Genomic DNA, 9,342 nt, shown 5'->3' on the forward strand with positions numbered 1-9,342 from the left:
CACCTGATATGCGCTCCACACAATTGAATAGAGACGCCGTTGATTTTCTATGGGAATTGCAGAAATGACTTCTAAGCCTCAAAATAATGACTTTTTTTCCTAAGGTGGTAGGAATGAAACTCAGTGCGGGCTGGATGGGGTCCCCCTGGGCACCGCAGACCTAAGCTTGTTTAACTCCTACCTCTTAAAGGGACCGAGAAAAAATGACCTTTTCTGCACTCCAATGTAAGTCAATGGGGCGATTTTTTGGCTATGTGCTAGAAATGAAATTCAGTGCGGATTGGATGACAGGCACCCTAGGCACCCAGGATCGGCTTTAGTTTCACGTGTATCTCTTAAGCCGGCAGAGAAAATCCACCTGATATGCGCTCCACACAATTGAATAGAGACGCCATTGATTTTCTATGGGAATTGCAGAAATGACTTCTAAGCCTCAAAATAATGACTTTTTTTCCTAAGGTGGTAGGAATGAAACTCAGTGCGGGCTGGATGGGGTCCCCCTGGGCACCGCAGACCTAAGCTTGTTTAACTCCTACCTCTTAAAGGGACCGAGAAAAAATGACCTTTTCTGCACTCCAATGTAAGTCAATGGGGCGATTTTTTGGCTATGTGCTAGAAATGAAATTCAGTGCGGATTGGATGACAGGCACCCTAGGCACCCAGGATCGGCTTTAGTTTCACGTGTATCTCTTAAGCCGGCAGAGAAAACCCACCTGATATGCGCTCCACACAATTGAATAGAGACGCCATTGATTTTCTATGGGAATTGCAGAAATGACTTCTAAGCCTCAAAATAATGACTTTTTTTCCTAAGGTGGTAGGAATGAAACTCAGTGCGGGCTGGATGGGGTCCCCCTGGGCACCGCAGACCTAAGCTTGTTTAACTCCTACCTCTTAAAGGGACCGAGAAAAAATGACCTTTTCTGCACTCCAATGTAAGTCAATGGGGCGATTTTTTGGCTATGTGCTAGAAATGAAATTCAGTGCGGATTGGATGACAGGCACCCTAGGCACCCAGGATCGGCTTTAGTTTCACGTGTATCTCTTAAGCCGGCAGAGAAAACCACCTGATATGCGCTCCACACAATTGAATAGAGACGCCGTTGATTTTCTATGGGAATTGCAGAAATGACTTCTAAGCCTCAAAATAATGACTTTTTTCCTAAGGTGGTAGGAATGAAACTCAGTGCGGGCTGGATGGGGTCCCCCTGGGCACCGCAGACCTAAGCTTGTTTAACTCCTACCTCTTAAAGGGACCGAGAAAAAATGACCTTTTCTGCACTCCAATGTAAGTCAATGGGGCGATTTTTTGGCTATGTGCTAGAAATGAAATTCAGTGCGGATTGGATGACAGGCACCCTAGGCACCCAGGATCGGCTTTAGTTTCACGTGTATCTCTTAAGCCGGCAGAGAAAACCCACCTGATATGCGCTCCACACAATTGAATAGAGACGCCATTGATTTTCTATGGGAATTGCAGAAATGACTTCTAAGCCTCAAAATAATGACTTTTTTTCCTAAGGTGGTAGGAATGAAACTCAGTGCGGGCTGGATGGGGTCCCCCCTGGGCACCGCAGACCTAAGCTTGTTTAACTCCTACCTCTTAAAGGGACCGAGAAAAAATGACCTTTTCTGCACTCCAATGTAAGTCAATGGGGCGATTTTTTGGCTATGTGCTAGAAATGAAATTCAGTGCGGATTGGATGACAGGCACCCTAGGCACCCAGGATCGGCTTTAGTTTCACGTGTATCTCTTAAGCCGGCAGAGAAAACCCACCTGATATGCGCTCCACACAATTGAATAGAGACGCCGTTGATTTTCTATGGGAATTGCAGAAATGACTTCTAAGCCTCAAAATAATGACTTTTTTCCTAAGGTGGTAGGAATGAAACTCAGTGCGGGCTGGATGGGGTCCCCCCTGGGCACCGCAGACCTAAGCTTGTTTAACTCCTACCTCTTAAAGGGACCGAGAAAAAATGACCTTTTCTGCACTCCAATGTAAGTCAATGGGGCGATTTTTTGGCTATGTGCTAGAAATGAAATTCAGTGCGGATTGGATGACAGGCACCCTAGGCACCCAGGATCGGCTTTAGTTTCACGTGTATCTCTTAAGCCGGCAGAGAAAATCCACCTGATATGCGCTCCACACAATTGAATAGAGACGCCGTTGATTTTCTATGGGAATTGCAGAAATGACTTCTAAGCCTCAAAATAATGACTTTTTTTCCTAAGGTGGTAGGAATGAAACTCAGTGCGGGCTGGATGGGGTCCCCCTGGGCACCGCAGACCTAAGCTTGTTTAACTCCTACCTCTTAAAGGGACCGAGAAAAAATGACCTTTTCTGCACTCCAATGTAAGTCAATGGGGCGATTTTTTGGCTATGTGCTAGAAATGAAATTCAGTGCGGATTGGATGACAGGCACCCTAGGCACCCAGGATCGGCTTTAGTTTCACGTGTATCTCTTAAGCCGGCAGAGAAAACCCACCTGATATGCGCTCCACACAATTGAATAGAGACGCCGTTGATTTTCTATGGGAATTGCAGAAATGACTTCTAAGCCTCAAAATAATGACTTTTTTTCCTAAGGTGGTAGGAATGAAACTCAGTGCGGGCTGGATGGGGTCCCCCTGGGCACCGCAGACCTAAGCTTGTTTAACTCCTACCTCTTAAAGGGACCGAGAAAAAATGACCTTTTCTGCACTCCAATGTAAGTCAATGGGGCGATTTTTTGGCTATGTGCTAGAAATGAAATTCAGTGCGGATTGGATGACAGGCACCCTAGGCACCCAGGATCGGCTTTAGTTTCACGTGTATCTCTTAAGCCGGCAGAGAAAATCCACCTGATATGCGCTCCACACAATTGAATAGAGACGCCATTGATTTTCTATGGGAATTGCAGAAATGACTTCTAAGCCTCAAAATAATGACTTTTTTTCCTAAGGTGGTAGGAATGAAACTCAGTGCGGGCTGGATGGGGTCCCCCCTGGGCACCGCAGACCTAAGCTTGTTTAACTCCTACCTCTTAAAGGGACCGAGAAAAAATGACCTTTTCTGCACTCCAATGTAAGTCAATGGGGCGATTTTTTGGCTATGTGCTAGAAATGAAATTCAGTGCGGATTGGATGACAGGCACCCTAGGCACCCAGGATCGGCTTTAGTTTCACGTGTATCTCTTAAGCCGGCAGAGAAAAACCACCTGATATGCGCTCCACACAATTGAATAGAGACGCGTTGATTTTCTATGGGAATTGCAGAAATGACTTCTAAGCCTCAAAATAATGACTTTTTTTCCTAAGGTGGTAGGAATGAAACTCAGTGCGGGCTGGATGGGGTCCCCCTGGGCACCGCAGACCTAAGCTTGTTTAACTCCTACCTCTTAAAGGGACCGAGAAAAAATGACCTTTTCTGCACTCCAATGTAAGTCAATGGGGCGATTTTTTGGCTATGTGCTAGAAATGAAATTCAGTGCGGATTGGATGACAGGCACCCTAGGCACCCAGGATCGGCTTTAGTTTCACGTGTATCTCTTAAGCCGGCAGAGAAAACCCACCTGATATGCGCTCCACACAATTGAATAGAGACGCCGTTGATTTTCTATGGGAATTGCAGAAATGACTTCTAAGCCTCAAAATAATGACTTTTTTCCTAAGGTGGTAGGAATGAAACTCAGTGCGGGCTGGATGGGGTCCCCCCTGGGCACCGCAGACCTAAGCTTGTTTAACTCCTACCTCTTAAAGGGACCGAGAAAAAATGACCTTTTCTGCACTCCAATGTAAGTCAATGGGGCGATTTTTTGGCTATGTGCTAGAAATGAAATTCAGTGCGGATTGGATGACAGGCACCCTAGGCACCCAGGATCGGCTTTAGTTTCACGTGTATCTCTTAAGCGGCAGAGAAAACCCACCTGATATGCGCTCCACACAATTGAATAGAGACGCCGTTGATTTTCTATGGGAATAGCAGAAATGACTTCTAAGCCTCAAAATAATGACTTTTTTTCCTAAGGTGGTAGGAATGAAACTCAGTGCGGGCTGGATGGGGTCCCCCCTGGGCACCGCAGACCTAAGCTTGTTTAACTCCTACCTCTTAAAGGGACCGAGAAAAAATGACCTTTTCTGCACTCCAATGTAAGTCAATGGGGCGATTTTTGGCTATGTGCTAGAAATGAAATTCAGTGCGGATTGGATGACAGGCACCCTAGGCACCCAGGATCGGCTTTAGTTTCACGTGTATCTCTTAAGCCGGCAGAGAAAACCCACCTGATATGCGCTCCACACAATTGAATAGAGACGCCGTTGATTTTCTATGGGAATTGCAGAAATGACTTCTAAGCCTCAAAATAATGACTTTTTTTCCTAAGGTGGTAGGAATGAAACTCAGTGCGGGCTGGATGGGGTCCCCCTGGGCACCGCAGACCTAAGCTTGTTTAACTCCTACCTCTTAAAGGGACCGAGAAAAAATGACCTTTTCTGCACTCCAATGTAAGTCAATGGGGCGATTTTTTGGCTATGTGCTAGAAATGAAATTCAGTGCGGATTGGATGACAGGCACCCTAGGCACCCAGGATCGGCTTTAGTTTCACGTGTATCTCTTAAGCCGGCAGAGAAAACCCACCTGATATGCGCTCCACACAATTGAATTAGAGACGCGTTGATTTTCTATGGGAATTGCAGAAATGACTTCTAAGCCTCAAAATAATGACTTTTTTTCCTAAGGTGGTAGGAATGAAACTCAGTGCGGGCTGGATGGGGTCCCCCTTGGGCACCGCAGACCTAAGCTTGTTTAACTCCTACCTCTTAAAGGGACCGAGAAAAAATGACCTTTTCTGCACTCCAATGTAAGTCAATGGGGCGATTTTTTGGCTATGTGCTAGAAATGAAATTCAGTGCGGATTGGATGACAGGCACCCTAGGCACCCAGGATCGGCTTTAGTTTCACGTGTATCTCTTAAGCCGGCAGAGAAAATCCACCTGATATGCGCTCCACACAATTGAATAGAGACGCCATGATTTTCTATGGGAATTGCAGAAATGACTTCTAAGCCTCAAAATAATGACTTTTTTTCCTAAGGTGGTAGGAATGAAACTCAGTGCGGGCTGGATGGGGTCCCCCCTGGGCACCGCAGACCTAAGCTTGTTTAACTCCTACCTCTTAAAGGGACCGAGAAAAAATGACCTTTTCTGCACTCCAATGTAAGTCAATGGGGCGATTTTTGGCTATGTGCTAGAAATGAAATTCAGTGCGGATTGGATGACAGGCACCCTAGGCACCCAGGATCGGCTTTAGTTTCACGTGTATCTCTTAAGCCGGCAGAGAAAACCCACCTGATATGCGCTCCACACAATTGAATAGAGACGCCGTTGATTTTCTATGGGAATTGCAGAAATGACTTCTAAGCCTCAAAATAATGACTTTTTTTCCTAAGGTGGTAGGAATGAAACTCAGTGCGGGCTGGATGGGGTCCCCCCTGGGCACCGCAGACCTAAGCTTGTTTAACTCCTACCTCTTAAAGGGACCGAGAAAAAATGACCTTTTCTGCACTCCAATGTAAGTCAATGGGGCGATTTTTTGGCTATGTGCTAGAAATGAAATTCAGTGCGGATTGGATGACAGGCACCCTAGGCACCCAGGATCGGCTTTAGTTTCACGTGTATCTCTTAAGCCGGCAGAGAAAACCCACCTGATATGCGCTCCACACAATTGAATAGAGACGCCGTTGATTTTCTATGGGAATTGCAGAAATGACTTCTAAGCCTCAAAATAATGACTTTTTTTCCTAAGGTGGTAGGAATGAAACTCAGTGCGGGCTGGATGGGGTCCCCCCTGGGCACCGCAGACCTAAGCTTGTTTAACTCCTACCTCTTAAAGGGACCGAGAAAAAATGACCTTTTCTGCACTCCAATGTAAGTCAATGGGGCGATTTTTTGGCTATGTGCTAGAAATGAAATTCAGTGCGGATTGGATGACAGGCACCCTAGGCACCCAGGATCGGCTTTAGTTTCACGTGTATCTCTTAAGCCGGCAGAGAAAACCCACCTGATATGCGCTCCACACAATTGAATAGAGACGCCGTTGATTTTCTATGGGAATTGCAGAAATGACTTCTAAGCCTCAAAATAATGACTTTTTTTCCTAAGGTGGTAGGAATGAAACTCAGTGCGGGCTGGATGGGGTCCCCCCTGGGCACCGCAGACCTAAGCTTGTTTAACTCCTACCTCTTAAAGGGACCGAGAAAAAATGACCTTTTCTGCACTCCAATGTAAGTCAATGGGGCGATTTTTTGGCTATGTGCTAGAAATGAAATTCAGTGCGGATTGGATGACAGGCACCCTAGGCACCCAGGATCGGCTTTAGTTTCACGTGTATCTCTTAAGCCGGCAGAGAAAACCCACCTGATATGCGCTCCACACAATTGAATAGAGACGCCGTTGATTTTCTATGGGAATTGCAGAAATGACTTCTAAGCCTCAAAATAATGACTTTTTTTCCTAAGGTGGTAGGAATGAAACTCAGTGCGGGCTGGATGGGGTCCCCCCTGGGCACCGCAGACCTAAGCTTGTTTAACTCCTACCTCTTAAAGGGACCGAGAAAAAATGACCTTTTCTGCACTCCAATGTAAGTCAATGGGGCGATTTTTTGGCTATGTGCTAGAAATGAAATTCAGTGCGGATTGGATGACAGGCACCCTAGGCACCCAGGAGCGGCTTTAGTTTCACGTGTATCTCTTAAGCCGGCAGAGAAAACCCACCTGATATGCGCTCCACACAATTGAATAGAGACGCCGTTGATTTTCTATGGGAATTGCAGAAATGACTTCTAAGCCTCAAAATAATGACTTTTTTTCCTAAGGTGGTAGGAATGAAACTCAGTGCGGGCTGGATGGGGTCCCCCTGGGCACCGCAGACCTAAGCTTGTTTAACTCCTACCTCTTAAAGGGACCGAGAAAAAATGACCTTTTCTGCACTCCAATGTAAGTCAATGGGGCGATTTTTTGGCTATGTGCTAGAAATGAAATTCAGTGCGGATTGGATGACAGGCACCCTAGGCACCCAGGATCGGCTTTAGTTTCACGTGTATCTCTTAAGCCGGCAGAGAAAACCCACCTGATATGCGCTCCACACAATTGAATAGAGACGCCGTTGATTTTCTATGGGAATTGCAGAAATGACTTCTAAGCCTCAAAATAATGACTTTTTTTCCTAAGGTGGTAGGACTGAAACTCAGTGCGGGCTGGATGGGGTCCCCCCTGGGCACCGCAGACCTAAGCTTGTTTAACTCCTACCTCTTAAAGGGACCGAGAAAAAATGACCTTTTCTGCACTCCAATGTAAGTCAATGGGGCGATTTTTTGGCTATGTGCTAGAAATGAAATGCAGTGCGGATTGGATGACAGGCACCCTAGGCACCCAGGATCGGCTTTAGTTTCACGTGTATCTCTTAAGCCGGCAGAGAAAACCCACCTGATATGCGCTCCACACAATTGAATAGAGACGCCGTTGATTTTCTATGGGAATTGCAGAAATGACTTCTAAGCCTCAAAATAATGACTTTTTTTCCTAAGGTGGTAGGAATGAAACTCAGTGCGGGCTGGATGGGGTCCCCCCTGGGCACCGCAGACCTAAGCTTGTTTAACTCCTACCTCTTAAAGGGACCGAGAAAAAATGACCTTTTCTGCACTCCAATGTAAGTCAATGGGGCGATTTTTTGGCTATGTGCTAGAAATGAAATTCAGTGCGGATTGGATGACAGGCACCCTAGGCACCCAGGATCTGCTTTAGTTTCACGTGTATCTCTTAAGCCGGCAGAGAAAACCCACCTGATATGCGCTCCACACAATTGAATAGAGACGCCATTGATTTTCTATGGGAATTGCAGAAATGACTTCTAAGCCTCAAAATAATGACTTTTTTTCCTAAGGTGGTAGGAATGAAACTCAGTGTGGGCTGGATGGGGTCCCCCCTGGGCACCGCAGACCTAAGCTTGTTTAACTCCTACCTCTTAAAGGGACCGAGAAAAAATGACCTTTTCTGCACTCCAATGTAAGTCAATGGGGCGATTTTTTGGCTATGTGCTAGAAATGAAATTCAGTGCGGATTGGATGACAGGCACCCTAGGCACCCAGGATCGGCTTTAGTTTCACGTGTATCTCTTAAGGCGGCAGAGAAAATCCACCTGATATGCGCTCCACACAATTGAATAGAGACGCCATTGATTTTCTATGGGAATTGCAGAAATGACTTCTAAGCCTCAAAATAATGACTTTTTTTCCTAAGGTGGTAGGAATGAAACTCAGTGTGGGCTGGATGGGGTCCCCCCTGGGCACCGCAGACCTAAGCTTGTTTAACTCCTACCTCTTAAAGGGACCGAGAAAAAAATGACATTTTCTGCACTCCAATGTAAGTCAATGGGGCGATTTTTTGGCTATGTGCTAGAAATGAAATTCAGTGCGGATTGGATGACAGGCACCCTAGGCACCCAGGATCGGCTTTAGTTTCACGTGTATCTCTTAAGCCGGCAGAGAAAATCCACCTGATATGCGCTCCACACAATTGAATAGAGACGCCATTGATTTTCTATGGGAATTGCAGAAATGACTTCTAAGCCTCAAAATAATGACTTTTTTTTCCTAAGGTGGTAGGAATGAAACTCAGTGTGGGCTGGATGGGGTCCCCCCTGGGCACCGCAGACCTAAGCTTGTTTAACTCCTACCTCTTAAAGGGACCGAGAAAAAATGACCTTTTCTGCACTCCAATGTAAGTCAATGGGGCGATTTTTGGCTATGTGCTAGAAATGAAATTCAGTGCGGATTGGATGACAGGCACCCTAGGCACCCAGGATCGGCTTTAGTTTCACGTGTATCTCTTAAGCCGGCAGAGAAAATCCACCTGATATGCGCTCCACACAATTGAATAGAGACGCCATTGATTTTCTATGGGAATTGCAGAAATGTCTTCTAAGCCTCAAAATAATGACTTTTTTTCCTAAGGTGGTAGGAATGAAACTCAGTGTGGGCTGGATGGGGTCCCCCCTGGGCACCGCAGACCTAAGCTTGTTTAACTCCTACCTCTTAAAGGGACCGAGAAAAAATGACCTTTTCTGCACTCCAATGTAAGTCAATGGGGCGATTTTTTGGCTATGTGCTAGAAATGAAATTCAGTGCGGATTGGATGACAGGCACCCTAGGCACCCAGGATCGGCTTTAGTTTCACGTGTATCTCTTAAACCGGCAGAGAAAATCCACCTGATATGCGCTCCACACAATTGAATAGAGACGCCATTGATTTTCTATGGGAATTGCAGAAATGTCTTCTAAGCCTCAAAATAATGACTTTTTTTCCTAA

Source organism: Dendropsophus ebraccatus, unplaced genomic scaffold (assembly GCF_027789765.1).
Source record: "Dendropsophus ebraccatus isolate aDenEbr1 unplaced genomic scaffold, aDenEbr1.pat pat_scaffold_83_ctg1, whole genome shotgun sequence".
Lineage (NCBI taxonomy): Eukaryota > Metazoa > Chordata > Amphibia > Anura > Hylidae > Dendropsophus > Dendropsophus ebraccatus.